This window comes from Thamnophis sirtalis, unplaced genomic scaffold (genome assembly GCF_051295495.1).
Source record: "Thamnophis sirtalis isolate CommonGarterSnake01/CBP01778 unplaced genomic scaffold, rThaSir2_p1.2 scaffold_2, whole genome shotgun sequence".
Taxonomy (NCBI): domain Eukaryota; kingdom Metazoa; phylum Chordata; class Lepidosauria; order Squamata; family Natricidae; genus Thamnophis; species Thamnophis sirtalis.
In genome coordinates, this window is record NW_028261382.1 from 77,687,586 (window position 1) to 77,704,432 (window position 16,847).

Below are 16,847 nucleotides of genomic sequence, written 5' to 3' on the forward strand. Positions count from 1 at the left end.
GCAGTTAGTTCAACAAATTATGATTTAAACAAAAGGTGATGTTAGGATGTGTGAGCCTAAATATTCTCATTTTAACTCACATCTAGGAAATTCAAAGGCTTAGTTTCTGTGCTGGGGGTCCTCTAAGATTCTGGACTACAACTCCCATCATATCTAACTATTGCTGGTACAGGAGTTAGAAGGAGAAATATTTAACGCGCGATACATTGCCAGCACTTATTATAAATAATATTACGCAAAGTAATCTGTTACTGAAAGGACATTTCTCACGCGCTTTCATCACCTTATTTAAAAAGGAAGAATGCCCTCAAGCATAGCTTTATTCATGCAGTTGTCTTGGCAGCATTGTAGATTTGCCATTCCCTTCTTCTTTTTGACTTTCCTCTATAGGCTATTTCAGGGGTCTCCCAACTTGAGAACTTTAAGTCTTGTGAACTTCAATTCCCAGAATGGCTGGCAGGGGAATTCTGGGAGTGGAAGTTCACAAGTTTTGAAGGAAACTTGCAGGGCCTTTTTATTGCTCCAAATCTTTATTGCTCCAAATCCAAAAGGCTCCCATGTTTCTGGAAAGTCCCAGAGCAGAGTGATAACAAACCCCCACACAAACTTCAAGCAGCCTCTGGTTGCAATGAGTCCAGCCCAGCGCTGTCTGCACCAAGGCTGCATGGCAATAAATCCAAATGTATTTGGCAAACAAGGGCAAACCAAGGAGTTCAGAGAGCAGAAGATCCAGGTAATTAGTCCAGAATGCCAAAAGGAATGCAAAGACTCTTGCCAAGTTCAAACTCGGCACATAACACTTCAGGATCTCAGTGTTTGTTCCTGACAAATGCCCCTCCCCATAGCATCTCCTTAAGTCTCATTCCCCAGGTGTGCCTGGTGAAGATGGGCGGGGCACCCTCCTCCAGAGTAGCCTGCTCAGTCTGTGCTGTTCTCGCCTTCTCTTCACTCTCCATGCTCTTGGATCAGGAGGGGGTGATCCTTGCTCCTCCCCTGAACTCTGTTTCCATTGTTCATCCTGCCTCTATTCCTCCCTCCTTGCAAGCCTTACTAATTCTGAAAAGCCTTGCCTGGACTGACTCTGCCCTTCCCCAGTTTCCTCCAAGGCCAACGGAGCTGCCCTCTCAATCGGAGCTGCCCTCTCAATCGCTGTCAGCTCTTGTTCCAGCTCATCTTCCCCCACAGATTGACGGGGGCATGACAAAAAGGTTGGGCAGGATCTAACTTTCAAAACAAAGTGACAGGAAGCAAAAACCTGTTTCTACTCTCCCGCACTGTTGCCTTGAAAAGAAAAGACACTGAAATGCAACACAGTTCCTCCCCCACGTAAAGAAGCACCCAAGGAATCCACTATTTCTAATTTGCCCCAGAATATCTTTTTCAGACAAGCAGGATGCAGCTCGTGCACACAATTTCACCGAAACTCTGCACAACCAGCACTTCCCACAGCTGATAAAATGAAATGGTAACTGAGGCATCTTTGGACCTTACAGAAAGATGGTGGCAAGATTGCAAGCTTGAATCAGGAGGGATCCACTTTAACAAGCTGCCAAAAAAAAGCCAATACAGTTCTAGGCTGCATAAACAGAGGGATAGAATCAAGATCACAGGAAGTGTTAATATCACCTTATAAGGCCTTGGTAAGGCCACACTTGGAATCCTGCATTCAGTTTTGGTCGCCACGAGGTAAAAAAGTTGTGGAGACTCTAAAAAGAGGGCAGAGAAGATCAACCAAGAGGATTTGGAGACTGGAGACTAAAACATATGAAGAACGGTTGCAGGAACTGGGTTTGTCTAGTTTAAGAGAAAGAAGGACTAGGGGAGACATGATAGCAGTCTTCCAATATCTCAGGGGTTGCCACAAAGAAGAGGGAGTCAAACTATTCTCCAAAGCACCTGAGGACAGTACAAGAAGCAATGGGTGGAAACTAATCCAGGAGAGAAGCAACTTAGAACTGAGGAGAAATTTCCTGACAGTTAGAACAATTAATCAGTGGAACAGAAGTTGCCTCCAGAAGTTGTGAATGTTTTTGAAAGTTTTTAAGATGTTGGATGACCATTTGTCTGAAGTGGAGTAGGGTTTCCTGCCTCCCTAGAACAGTGTTTTTCAACCACTGTGCCGTGGCACACTAGTGTGCCGTGACATAGTGTAAGGTGTGCCGTGGGAGAATTACTTTATATATAGTCAATATAGGCACAGAGTTAAAAAATTTTAACATTTTCTAATGGTGGTGTGCCTCGTGATTTTTTTCATGAAAAAAGTGTGCCTTTGCACAAAAAAGGTTGAAAAACAGTGCCCTAGAAGACTAGAAGACCTCTAAGGTCCCTTCCAACTCTGTTATTCTGTTAAGTCCTTTCTATTCTTTCCATGCAGATCCTTGTTAGAATTCATATTGCACTCAGTTGCTAAATGTCACCTAAGCAAAAATCATTTCTGTAGACAAGGGGTAGCTGGGCACATTCCTTCCTATTCTTTTTATGGCTATGGTTGGATCACGTCCTGCCTTTCACAAAACGGATGACTCTATTTGGTCCTTTGTTTATATCCTTCCTCCTTGGTTGTGTCACCTGGCAACCAAACCATGATGACAAATTCTCGGAGCAAAAGAGAGTTCCATTTCCCTTAAATCAATTTCTTCTTTACAATCTAGAGATCTTTAAATAGAAAGTCGCTGTTTAAGCAATAGGTTTTGAAAACTAGGCAGGTGTAACACTAGCCAGTTCAACATTTTTGAACTGACTGCGATTTATAGTTTAATTGTCTCTTGTGTAATTAAGGGGGGAACTTTTGGGACATGTGCTGTTCTTCCTTGATATCAGGAGGCAAATTCAGTATGGAAACCCCTTGTTTATTTTTGTATTTGGTCCATCAAGGACCAAGTACTGAGGTACAATTTATCCTCTGGACTAATCTGTGTCTTCCTAACAGAGCTGCTGACATCTTTGCCAATTCTGGCACGAAAATTACCAGCTGGAAGGTTTTCTGCATTTGGTAGTATTTGCAAAAGAGCTTGCTGGAAGGACACTGGTGATACCTCAAGCTAGCACAGGGGTATCATATTCAAGGCCAGGCCTGTGGAGTGCTTAGATGTGGCGTGTGGGCTACCCTAGAAACATCAAAGGACCGGCCTGTGGTGCTTTTGCCACTGAAAATGGAGCTAAGGAGCTCCCTTTTCAGCTGTGGTGAAGAGCCATGGTGGCATAATGGTTAGAGTGCAGTATTGCAGGCTATGTCTGCTGATCACCAGATTCCAGTAGATCATCTCTCACCGGCTCAAGATTGACTCAGCCTTCCGTCCTTCTGAGGTGGGTAAAACAAGGACCCAGATTGTTGGGGAGCAATAGGCTGACTCTGTAAAGCACTGTGAAGCGGTATATAAGTCTAAATGCTATTGCTATTGTGACGTCCTCCTGCAGTGCTCTGCTAGTGAAAACAGCTTGGGAAGGCAGCACTCAGTTCCTGCCGGAAGAGCACTGCGGGAGGCCGTCAAAGCGGAAAACGGAGCTTGGGACTGTGGGCTACCAGTGCCCTAGGAACCTGAGCATTGGGATGGGCCAGTGATGGTGAACCTTTTCAGCACCGAGTGCCCAAACCGGAATGCATGTGCGTACAAGTGTATGTGTGCATGTGCTGGAGTGCCGGAAGACCAGCTGGCTGGTGCACACATGCCTGTTTTTTGGCTGGTTTTGGATGTTTTTCAGGCCATTTTTCAGGCCCTTTTCAGGCCATTTTTGCCCCCCAAACAGCCTGAAAAATGGCCTGAAAAGCAACCGTAAAAAATGGCTTCTTTTGACCATTTTTCGGGCAGTTTTCAGGCCATTTTCCAGTGCTTCAGTGCCCTCAAAGACCAGCCAGCCAATGCACATGTGTGCACCAGAAACCAGAAGAGCAGCTGGTGACAGTGTGCGTTCCCACAAAGGGGGCTCTGCGTGCCACCTATGGCACATTCGCCATCACAGGCCTAGGCATTTGCCCTCTGCTGCCTAGGACTCTGGACAGCCTGGGGTCTTCCACGTGGCCTGACAGGGACAGGAAGGCTCCTCTGGAAGACAAGGGTTTGGCGCTCTCCCTGGTCTCACGTTCCTCCGCTGGAGACAATGGACCTCCCCAGCCCCGCCCAGGCCACCACAGGTGCCCCTAACATGAGGGATGTCGAGCTGCCCATGCCCACCCCTGAGGTCAAACACAACCCTGATGTGGCCCTAAAAATGAAATCGAGTTTGACACCCCTGAGCTAGTAGGAATAAAATCTCTGGCCTGTTTAAGGGGAAATATCAGCCAATGGGGATGCACAGTGCAGACGTCTTCCTACCCTGTTTCCCTGAAAATAAGACCTCCCTGGATAATAAGCCCAATCGTGCTTTTGAGCGCATGCGCTAAAATAAGACCTCCCTGAAAATATTGCAACACAGCAGCAGCCAGGAGTTCAGCACGCTCTCCGCCTCCTGCACCTCAAAAATAATAAGACCTCCCCCAAAATAAGGCCAAGCGCTTACTGTATTTTTCGGAGTATAAGATGCTCTGAAGTATAAGACGCACCTAGATTTTGGGGAGGGAAACAAGGGGAAAATATCTGTCTCTCAGCAATTTGCCTCCTTGCAACAAACAGGAGAGACAATATACACTGTTTGTAGTGTTATATTTCAGACTATACTTGTACAGATGATGTTAAACTTGATATGCTTTCTGGAAGTATAGTTATTCTCTGCTATTTAAAAGAATAGCACTTTTTAAAACAATAGCACTGGGCCTCCTTAGATCAGGCATTTATTTTAAAAAGCTGCTTCATTTTGTTAAGTTGTCTAGAGTAATAATAAAGCAGTCTTTAAAAAATAAGTCTAATAATTTGAACATTCTATAGGCATTTATAGTTGTTGACTTATTTCCTTGCAGCAAACAGCCTGATTAGCACAAGAAAAAAAAAATCTGCCTCTAGCAACTTACCAGTGGAGCAAACAGCAGGTTTCACTTTCAATTTCTCCTGATCATCAGCTGCTACAGGCTGCAGGGGTTGCTATAGCTTATTGAAGCCTCAGCAAGCCCCATTTGCTGCAAAGAGGTAAATTGTTGGGAGGCAGAGGCCAAAGGGTTGGAGACGGTGGGTGGGTAGGGCTACATTCAGTGTATAAGACACACCCCAATTTTCACCCTCTTTTAGGAGGGGAAAGATGCGTCTTATACTCTGAAAGATACGGCATTTCAGGGGTCAAAAGAAAATAAGACCCTGTCCAAGAACGGCTCAAATGACAATTCACAAAGCTCAGTAGGCCTGGTTATTTATTAAATACCGTTTTTCCCCAAAAATAAGACTTATTTTCGGGGAAACACGGTATTTAATAAATAAGCAGGACTACTGAGCTTTGTGAATTGTCACTTGAGCCGTTCTTGGGTTGTTACCAATACAGTACCATCTTGGAAAAACCCTTGATGGTAACTGAATTGCTTGATTCCTTGCCACATCAGGGCCTCTTCCTCCTCCAGGTTTCTTAGCAACGGCCAAAAATGTTATGTAACCAAGGTTACAGCAAACCACCCTTCCAAAAAAAAAAAAAAATCTCCCTGTGCAATATTCCTGCTAGTGGAGGTACGTCAGGGCTGCAGATGCTAGAAGTCTGAGTCTCAAGATTTTGCAGTGTGGCTTTTTGCTTTGGCAAGGAAATCATTTTCCTCTCTGGCATCCTTTCGCTTGGAAAAGCTGTCTCAAAGCTCCCTCTACTGCGAAACGTGCTTAGTGTAGAATTTATTTCATTTTCTTTGTATCCCCACTTTACTGTTGTTACAAATAACTCAACATATCCAAGACATCTTTCTCTACTTATTTTCCACAGAACAACAATCCTGCAAGATGGGATGGGGTTAGAGAGAGGGATTGGCCCAAGGTCATCCACATGGCTTTCATGGCTAAGCCAGAACTGGAACTCACAGCCTCTGGCTTTCTAGCCTGGTGCCTTCACACTAGGATAGGATAGAATTAGAATTAGAATTGAATATAGAGAGAATAGAATAGAAGAATAGAATAGAATAGAATAGAATAGAATAGAATAGAATAGAATTCTTTATTGGCCAAGTGTGATTGGACACACAAGGAATTTGTCTTTGGTGCATATGCTGTCAGTGTACATAAAAAGACAAGATACATTTGTCAAGAATCATAAGGTACAACACTTCATGATAGTCGTAGGGTACAAATAAGCAATCAGGAAACAATCAATATCAGTATAAATCGTGAGGATACAAGCAACAAAGTTACAGTCCTGCAATCATAAGTGGGAGGAGATGGGTGATAGGAACGATGAGAAGATTAATAGTAGTGCAGCTTAGTGAATGGGTTTGACAGTGTTGAGGGAATTATTTATTTAGCAGAGTGAAGGCAGGTTGGTAGCCATTGTTTTTTCTGCAGTTCTAATTATCCTCTGAAGTCTGTGTCTGTCTGTCTTGTTGGGTTGCAGAGCCAAACCAGACAGTTATGGAGGTGCATATGAAAGACTCAATCATTCCTCTGTAGAACTGAATCAGCAGCTCTTTGGGCAGTTTGAGTTTCCTGAGTTGGCACAGAAAGAACATTCTTTGTTGTGCTTTTTTGATGATGTTTTTGATGTTTGGTATCCATTTTAGGACTTGAGATATGACAGAACCTAGAAATTTGAAGGACTCTACTGTTGATACTGTGTACTGTTGACATTAGTTCAGACTAGGTCTCTGGAATATCTTGCATCCAATCTTGGATTCATTGTGACATAAAGGATTGCTTTAATAAAGTACCCAAATAGAATGAAAGAAATCTGTTGGCCTTCTGGAACTGATTTCGGTACGTCTAACTGAGCCACAAACTAGCCATGTTGTGCAAACCGAACCCGCATGATTATTTTATGGTTCAGTGTGCATGCAAACCCAGAACACTTGGGTAAATGACAATGCACCATGGTAAACACATCAACACACAATCCCTCAGGCAGTGTTTTTCAAACTTGTCAATTTTAACATGTGTGGACTTCAGTTTTGAGAATCTCCAGCTAAATCGATCCAAAATCTTAGAATCGCCCTAAATTAATCCATAAACTTACAATGGTGACTTTGTGTCATTGCTAGAATCTCAATCAATTTAAATTAACTGTGGCACAGCAAAAGAGGTGTTTCTAGTTTGTGTCTTGTCTAAAAAGCAGTTCCAGCAGATGTTTCTTTCCCCAATCTGGACACCCACCAGATTCATGGACTTCCATTGCCCAGAATCCTTCATTCTGGCTAGGGAATTTTGGGAGTTGAGATTCTCTACAAGAGATAGCTTTTTTTTTTGTCCTTTACTTCAGTATCTGCATCACAAGTACAATTTCAACAACTCCTTCTCTGATACTACCACAAAGTATCTTTTCTTCCCATATCTCATCTGTTATCTCTAAAAACTTCAGAACTGCACTTTGACCCATTCCAGTTAAGTCAGCAAGAGATCAACAGTTATGTTCCAGTGAAGACATTTAGGGCAATGTTTTTCAGCCTTGGCAGCTTGACGATGTCCAGAATTCTGGAAGTTGAAGTCTGCATATCTTCAAGTTACCAATATAATTGACAATAACTGAAGTCCACACATCTTCAAGTTACCAATAATTGTCAATAACTGAAGTCCTCATATCTTCAAGGTATCAATAATTGACAACAGTTGAAGTCCACATATCTTCAAATTACCAATAATTGACGATAACTGAAGTCCACATATCTTCAAGTTACCAATAATTGTCAGTAACTGAACACCTCATATCTTCAAGGTACCAATAATTGACAATAGCTGAAGTCCACATATCTTCAAATTACCAATAATTATCAATAGCTGAAGTCCTCATATCTTCAAGTTACCAATAATTGACAATAACTGAAGTCCTCATATCTTCAAGGAACCAATAATTGACAACAGCTGAAGTCCACATATCTTCAACTTACCAATAATTGTCAGTAACTGAAGTCCACATATCTTCAAATTACCAATAATTATCAATAACTGAAGTCCTCATATCTTCAAGTTACTAATAATGGATAATAGCTGAATAGCTGAAGTACTCATATCTTCAAGTTACCAATAATTAACAATAACTGAAGTCCTCATATCTTCAAGGAACCAATAATTGACAACAGCTGAAGTCCACATATCTTCAAGTTACCAGTAATTATCAATAACTGAAGTCCACATATCTTCAAGTTACCAGTAATTATCAATAACTGAAGTCCACATATCTTCAGGTTACCAATAAATGTCAATAACTGAAGTCCATATATCTTCAGGTTACCAATAATTGTCAATAACCGAAGTCCATATATCTTCAAGGTACCAATATTTGACAATAGCTGAAGTCCTCATATCTTCAAGTTACCAATAATTATCAATAACTGAAGTCCACATATCTTCAGGTTACCAATAATTGTCAATAACCGAAGTCCATATATCTTCAAGGTACCAATATTTGACAATAGCTGAAGTCCTCATATCTTCAAGGTACCAATAATTGACAATAACTGGTCCTCATATCTTCAAATTACTAATAATAGACAATAACTGAAGTCCACATATCTTCAAGATATCAATAATTGACAATAACTGAAGTCCTCATATCTTCAAGTTACTAATAATAGACAATAGCTGAAGTCCTCATATCTTCAAGGTATGAATAATTGACAATAACTGAAGTCCACATATCTTCAAGTTACCAAAAGATTGGATGACAAATTGTGATTTTAATATAGATTTTAACTGTTATTTAGTATCCTTTTCTAGAATTTTTAACTGGATATTCCTTGAGTGTTTCTAACTTTTTGGGGTCTCTGGTCTTTGACTGTAATAAACTTATTTGACTACTTGACTTGACAATTCCCTTAATGTGGTAAAGTTGAGAATGCCAATCTTTTTAGAGAACGAAGTCCAGTGAGTGAGATTCAGTAGTACAGATATGATCCATCCAACAATTTCCACACGGAAAAAAGAAAGCCAGACAACAGCATCTCTGTATATTCATAAATGTGTATTTGTTACAACCAGTCATAAGAGGTCCTGAAGTTTCTTTCTCCCATCAAAGAGGCTTCTGTTTGTCTAACTTATTAGCATGACTTTCTAAAAAAAAAAATTCTCATATTTTTTTTAGAAAGTCATTCTAATTTTATTATCAATAAAGGTAGAGCAAGATACTTTCTAGTACATGTTTTTGAAGGTTTTCTGGAATCTGCAGTTCCAATTCTGAGAAGTCCCATAAGAGGACTTTCCTTGTCAAGCCAGTGATGCATCACCCTTGGTCATTTCATGTAGGACAGAGGTGTCAAACTGGTGGCCCACGGGCCAGATGTGTCACTCCGCAAAGGCAAAAGTGTCACAAAACATCACATGACACGATCGAGTTTGACACCCGTGACATAGGAGAAGAGCAGGAAGAGCTGGGGGTGGAGTTAAGTGCATCATCAGCTTAGAGTCATTGCGTTCCCACAAGAGCTCCAAGGCCAACTGCTCCTGAATTTCGTTGACTCTTATCTGGTGCCAATTTAATACTGAACTCCAGTTGACCAGATTCTGTACATCAGCTTGATCCATCAAACTTTGAATTGCAATGATGGTCTTGATTCTTTGAACCTGACACTTCACTTCTAAATAAATGAAGAAACCCATACTTCACCCATAAGAACTCCCAAGTCCTCTTCTCCTTTGAAAGCTCATTTTCTTTTATCAAGTGGAGACAAAAAAAGTACAGATTTTTTTTTTAACATAGCCCTAAGTTTTACAGATTTCTTACTTCACTTTCCAGAACGCTATGTTGTGGTCCGCCAGCAGAGCTGGCAGCAGACTCAAGACAGTGAGGAGGTTGGGGAGGAACATGGGCCTCCCATGGGTACTTGAGAGACCGCCTGCTGCCAATTACCTCCCACAGACCCATTAGATCTCACAGGGTTGGCCTCCTCCGGGTTCCATCTACCAGCCAATGCCATCTGGCTACTACCCGGGGGAGGGCCTTCTCTGTGGCAGCTCCGGCCCTCTGGAATGAACTCCCCGCAGGGATTCGGACCCTCACCTCTCTCCAGGCCTTCCGAAAAGCCGTCAAAACCTGGCTTTGCCGGCAGGCCTGGGGGTGATGAGTTCCCTCCCCTCTTGACATGCATGGTTGTGCGACTGTTGCTTATTTTATTATCTGTATTTCGTTTTTATGTTCCCCTTTTTTCCCTCTTTTGAATTGTTCGCCGCCCTGAGTCCTCCCAGAGAAGGGCGGCATATAAATAATAAAATTCCATTCCATTCCATTCCATTCCATGGGCCAGTCCTGGAGTCTGGGGAAGGCTCGGATGAGGGCTTTGTGTCGGAGGCAGAGAGGGGGCCAGGGCCGTCTGACAGTTATCAGCTGCCTTCGGAGTCAGACAGCAGTGAGGCAGATGAACAGCTGGAGCCTGTTCCTATTGTGCGCATCCGCAGAGTTGCCAGAGGAAGGGAACAGCTAAGAATCAAGGGGCAACTTGGGAGTAAGGCCACAGGTAGACGGTGAAAGGCCCCTCCCATGGGGAATAAAAGAGGAGCGAAAGAGGAGAGGTGTTTGCAGGAGACAATTAGTTCATTCCTGCATTCTTGCCAAGTATTGCGGAGTCTAAAAGATATCAGCCTGGCCACTCTCCAAGCCTGATAAAGGTTGGTAATTGTGAGCTATCTTGAAAAACTGTGGGAGAGGAAAGACTTTGCTGGAAAGAAATTCACTGTAAATTAAATAAAAGGGGTTTATCAGAACGATGACTCTGCTTCATGCTGCTGGGGAAGCCTTAGTCAGAACACACTGCCCACATCTAATCTAACAGTTCCCGTTGATCACGAGTCACTCCCTATCTTTTATTCTTTGTTCTTGGTAAATATTTTTTTTTCTTGTCGGTCCTTTGCATTGCTCCTGGCAAAGACTCATTTCAGTACTGATGTGATCTGATATAATATGAACAAAGGTCTCTGCGCTCCTTTGTCTTCACATTCCAAACTGTTCCCTTGAATAGCATGCAGTAATAATATTCAGAAGTTGATTGAAGTCAAGATAAGCTCTAAATATAGCAGTAATTGCTATGCATACGGATGCTAACGAATCCTGTGGATTCGGTTATAAAATTGGTCTTTTTTTTAAAAAAATGGAAATGACTTTTCAAAGCCCTACTGGTCAATAGGAGAAGAATGTAAAGTGAATTATCCAATAAAATTTTAGTCTCATAGTGGGAGTGGGGTTGGGGTAGAATTTATAAAGAAAGGATATACAAAAGGAATTTTCCCTTGGTTGTGGATAAAAACCTCCTTAATTTGATTGTATGCAATGAGATTTTTGCTTCTGAAAATGAAAACCACCTCCCTCCTTATGTCTCTCTTCCCTATTAACCGAGATTGCTTTATTTGAAAGGTTTGATGCTCTACTTCAATGTTTCTCAACCTTCACACTTTCATATGGCCTTCAACTCCCAGAATTCCCCAGCCAACGAGCTTTCAGGGAGTTAGACGCTTTGTATATATCTTGAAAAGGCCAAGGTCTTCTAGCCCAACTCCCTGCTCAAGGCAGGAGACCAAGGGTGAAATTTGACTTGGTTGGGTGAACTGGAAGGAATGATTTGAATCAGCTGGAGCGTCACGGGTGGTAAGTACCCATGTGCGCGCAGCGTGTGTGCTTCACCCATTCACGTGGTGGATGCCGGGCCCCATTGCAGCGTACCGGTTGCAACGGTATCCGGAACCCACCACTATGCTGCTGGCTGTCCCTTTAAGGAAGTCCCTGGGTGGGAAGGGGCCAGGTTGGACCATAAAGGGACCAGCAGCTCCGCTGTGAATGGAGGGAGAAAAGTTCAGCTTCTCTCTGCCACAGCATTCACTATGAGCCCTTCTCGTGCCCATACACACATTTTTTCCTACCGGGTTCTGTGGGCGTGACTTGGTGGTATCCTGTGACTGAGTGGGCGTGGGTGTGAGTGACATCGAGTTGGCCATGCCCATTCAGTCACAGGACACCCACCACCACCAAGCCACGCCCACAGAACCTGTAGGGGAAAAATTGAATATCACCCCTACAGGAGACCTTATCCTATCCGGGTCAAATGGTTGTCCAATCTCTTCTTGAAGACCTCCAGTGATGAAGCACCCACACTGCAGGAGGCAAGCTATTCCATTGATTAACTATACGCTCTGTCAGAAAATTTCTCCTTACTTCTCGGTTGGATCTCTCTTTAACAAGATTCCATCCTTTACTTCTTGTCTCAGTCTCTGGTGCCCTAGAGCAGTGGTCCCCAACCTTTTTATCGCCGCGGACCAGTCAGACGAGCCTCCCTCGGCCTTCCGGACCGGCGGGTGGGAAGGCGGCCATCCTGGGCGTGCGTTCCGAAGGGGGGGGGGCCTTCCTTCACGCCAAGGCCGACAGCCCGCGAGGCCGCCCCGCCTCCTCCTCCTCGGCCGCCAGGGGAAGGGAGGGGGAACCGACCCCGCGATCCGCTCGCTCGGGCAGCCCTTTTTCCTCGCTGCAGTTCGGCGGGGGAAAAAGATGGCGCCATGTCCTACTTCGGGCGGGCAGGCGGCTGGCGCGGCGGAGGCCGGCTGCTTCCGAGGGAGTGGGCCTCCGTGCCGCGCTCCATGAAGGGAAGAGGGGGAGAAGGCGGGCTGCGGCCGAAGGGCCCCCGAGAGCCCCGCCGGCCTGATGCAAAAAGCGCTTCAGCGGAGCGGCGGGGGGGAGGGGCAGGAGGCAGGTGACACTGCAGGAGGGGGCCTCTCAGAACAGCGAAGCTCCCCAAGTTCCCCCGAAACAGCCGCGCTGCCCCCCTCCCCCCGCAACCTTAGTTTCTCCTTGGGAGGAAAATGCAGCGCCGCCGCTCCCTCCTGCCCCCCCTCGTCATTCCACGGGGCAGGCAGGCCGGGCAAGTCCGTGGACAAAGTTTCGCCTCCCAGGCAGCCTCCGCCAGCAGCATCCCAAGTTCGGGCCGAGGCTGCCGCCGCCGCCCCCTCCCTCCCGGGGCGAGCAGAGCAAGAGGGCGGGGGGGGGGAGATCGGCCCCCGGCCGCTGCGCGGCCCGGTGCCAGGTACTCCACGGCCCGGCACCGGTCCGCGGACCGGGGGTTGGGGACCACTGCCCTAGAACAGTGGACCTCAACCTTTTGGGCACTAGGGACTAGTTCCATGAAGAGAGGTTTTTCCTGGACTGGAGGGGGCATGGTTTTGCATACTGCCTGCATCCCATGGATGAAGCTTCACTTGTTTACATGGCCATGTTTCTGGCATGCTACGGACCAGGCATTGGGGACCCCTGTTCTAGAGAATGTCAATCCCCTCTTCTCTGTGACATCCCATCACGTGCTGGAAGACAGTTATCATATCCCCACTAAACCTTCTTGGTAGTCCTGAAGGTGCAATGCAAAAGATGGCTTCTAAGATGCCAATTACCTCCAACAGACCTATTAGATCCCACAGACTAGGCCTCCTCCAAATTCCATCTACCGGCCAATGCTGATTGTCTACCACCTGGGGGAGGGCCTTCTCTGTGGCTGCTCCAGCCCTCTGGAACGACCTCCCTGTGGAGATTCGGACCCTCACCACCCTTCAGGCTTTCCGCAAAGCCCTTAAAACTTGGCTGTTCCGACAGGCCTGGGGCTGACGAGTTCCCGTCCCCGCTCGAATTGTGTGGCTGTTGATTGTTTTTAAATTCTTTTTGTAGTGCTTGTTTGTCGTTTTTCCCTTGTCTGTATCCCCTACCTTTGGATTGTGAGCCGCCCTGCGTCCCTCTGGGAATAGGGCGGCATATAAGTGCAATAAATTCAATTCAATTCAATTCTAGGCCTGTCAGAGGATTGTGTCCTGCAATGAGAATAACACGGAGTTAACATCCAATTCCTAACCACCCCTCCCCTCCCACCCCAGGGGGATCCTTTGACTTACTAGGGTGTTTGTCATGGAATTGTGAATGTCCCAACACTGGAAGTCTTTAAGAAGATGTTGGATAGCCATTTGTCTGAAACGGTGTAGGGTTTCCTGCCTAGGCAGGGGGTTGGACTAGAAGACCTCCAAGGTCCCTTCCAACTCTGCTATTGTATTGTAATTGTTTAAGTAGCCTATCTGCTTTTACATCCCAGCTCTTCACCCAGGCAGCTTCAGACAAAGGGCATCCTTTCCAATGAACCAAAGATTATAAACGACCCCTATGCAATCTGGAATCCATTTTTTTAAAACCTCATAATGGGTTTCCCCTTGCACTACTATGGGCTTAGGACATGGATGGTGAACGTTTTCAGCACTGAGTGCCCAAACCAGCATGCAGGTACATGCGCATGCTGGAGGGCCAGAAACCCAAAGACCAGCTGGCTGGCACACTCATGCCATTTTCAGGGCCGTTCTCTGGGCCCGAAAATGGCTGAAAAACAACCCAGAAAATGGGCCAAAAAAAAAAATCAGCTAGAAAAATGGCCCAAAAACATTTTCAGGTCATTTTCCAGTGCTCTGGCACCCATGAAGACCATCTGGCCGGTGCTGGAAACCAGAAGAGCACCTGGCGATGGCACACGTGCCCACAGAGCAGAGGTGGGTTCCTACAGGTTCGCACCAGTTCGATAGAACCGTTTCGTCAAATCTACCAAACCGGTTAGAAGAGGTTCCACCAGTGGACCTGGAAAGCAGGCCACACCTACAGAAGAGGTTCCAAAATTTTTTGAAACCCACCACTGCCACAGAGAGAATTCTGCGTGACACCTCTGGCATGTGTGTCATAGTTTCTCCATCACGGGTTTAGGAGGTGGCTGGGTTTGAGGTCTCAATCCAGACCCAAGGGCTGGTTTCAGCAAGCTACAAGGAAACACAGGATGTATTTTCCTAGAATGCGGGGGAGGCTAAGCCTAAACTGTTAGTGCAGTGTTTCTCAACCTTGGCAACTTGAAGATGTCTGGACTTCAACTCCCAGAATTCCCCAGCCAGCATTCGCGAATGCTGGCTGGGGAATTCTGGGAGTTGAAGTCCAGACATCTTCAAGTTGCCAAGGTTGAGAAACACTGTGTTAGTGGGTTAATTACTTTCACTATTGGAAATGGGCCTGAAAATGTAGGTCCCAGCTTTTTGCTAGGCAGTTTTAGCTGTATGTATTTGGTTGACAGGAAGGTTCCACCACAAAACCGCGGTAGACTAAAGCGCGCTCGACGAAAGCGCGTACGTGACGTCATCACAGCGCGACGAAAACAGCACGCTGTGAGCGGTAAACTTATAATTAACGCGTAAATCTAAACCTAACCCCCCCAAACCTAACCCTAAACCTAACCCTAAGCCTAACCCTTAACCTAACCCTAAACCTAACCCTAAACCTAACCCTTAACCTAACGCTAAACCTTAACCTAACCCTAACCCTAACGCTTAATGTAACCCTAAACCTAACCCTAACCCTTAATCTAACCCTAACCCTAACCCTTACCTTTATGTGAATCGGCTTGCTTTAAAAGCGCTTTTTAAAGCGCCCTTTTTTCTCCACGGTCGTATTTGTCGCACTGCTGATGACGTCAGGTACGCGCTTTAATCGGGCGCGCTTTAGTGGACCGTGGTTTTGTCGTGCCACGGACAGGAAAACCCTACCTCCCAGACGGAGATCTTTGATGGACTAGACATAACCAGCGGTTTAGCTTCCAGACCTCTAATCATCTTTGTTGTTCTTCTCTGGACATTTTCTAGAGCCTTAGCAGCTTTTTAATATTGTTCTGACCAGAACTACACACAGTATCCCAAGTGTGAATGTTAAGATACCTTCCTGCATGTAGGGAATAATAATGTTCTGACCCAGCTACCTGAACACGACAAGCCCCCTGAAGTTAACTCCAATATTTTTTTTTTATTAGGAGCGTCAGCAGCCGCGGCAATAAGTTTCTCTCTCACCGCAGGCTAACAAAGTCTGTCCAGCAGGGAGGTGAATAATTGTCTGCCACATCTATTCATCTCTGCCCCCTGCCTTTTATCTCCAGAGCTAGGGTGGGGCTTCGCTAACAGCCGTTTGCTCTTCCGTCCCAAGGATCAGCTCGTAGATTTCCACTGCTCTCCTCTCCTCTGCCTTCTGGGCATCCACACGCCAGGCACTGGACCCAGCTGTTCCTCCTATTCCTCATCAGCCACCTGGGGGCTAGTGAGTCTCCATCTGAGGGCTGACGGACGGCCCAGGCTCCGCCTCCTCTCTCTCTCTGCCAGCTCCATTCCCTCTCCCCCCTTGGAGTTCTCAGATTGCCTTGATGCTGACCCTGATTCCTGTGTCGCCTCCTCCTCCTCCTCCTCCTCTAATTTGGCTGCTAAAGGGGTCAACGGACAGGCCACAATAAATAAGCTGCTTCCTCCCTTTTCCTATAACCTGGATTGCAGGAAACCAGAACTGTAGGAAAGCAGAAATATTTTGCAGAGTTCCTGGGAAGGGGCTGAAAGGCTTTCCTTCCTGAAATCCTTCAGGATTATAGATTCTCACTTCCCACAGCAGCAGGAAACCCACGTCCTGTTTTCTTGTGGAGAGCTAGCTAAACAGCTGGCAGGCAGGGGGAAAAAACCAGCTGTGTTCCCTATGAACCACAACCAAAATTGGTCCCGCAGTTTTCCTTGGATTTCTTAGATAATGCCTTGTGGCCTTTGTGTAACTGAAATATTTCAGTAGCTTCTCATATTTGAAGTCATTCCCAAAATAACCCTTTGAGATAGGCCAATATCATCATCCCAGAAGCAAATTTGATTGAGCAGACACTGTATTTAAAATAATTAAATGTGTTATTGCCAGCGCTTAATGGACGCTATTTATTCTGGTGGAGGGAGCAGCCCCTTGAAAAGAAAAGATTTACCGTATTTTTCAGAATATAAGATGCTCCAAAGGATAAGACG

At 45.4% G+C, this 16,847-nt stretch overlaps 1 protein-coding gene across 2 annotated transcripts in view; it reads left to right on the forward strand.

Moving 5' to 3' along the window:
* Nucleotides 1–16,847, forward strand: part of TACC1 (transforming acidic coiled-coil containing protein 1) — a 100,097-nt gene that overhangs the window by 10,198 nt on the left and 73,052 nt on the right. The gene's annotated exons all lie outside the window — the stretch shown is intronic.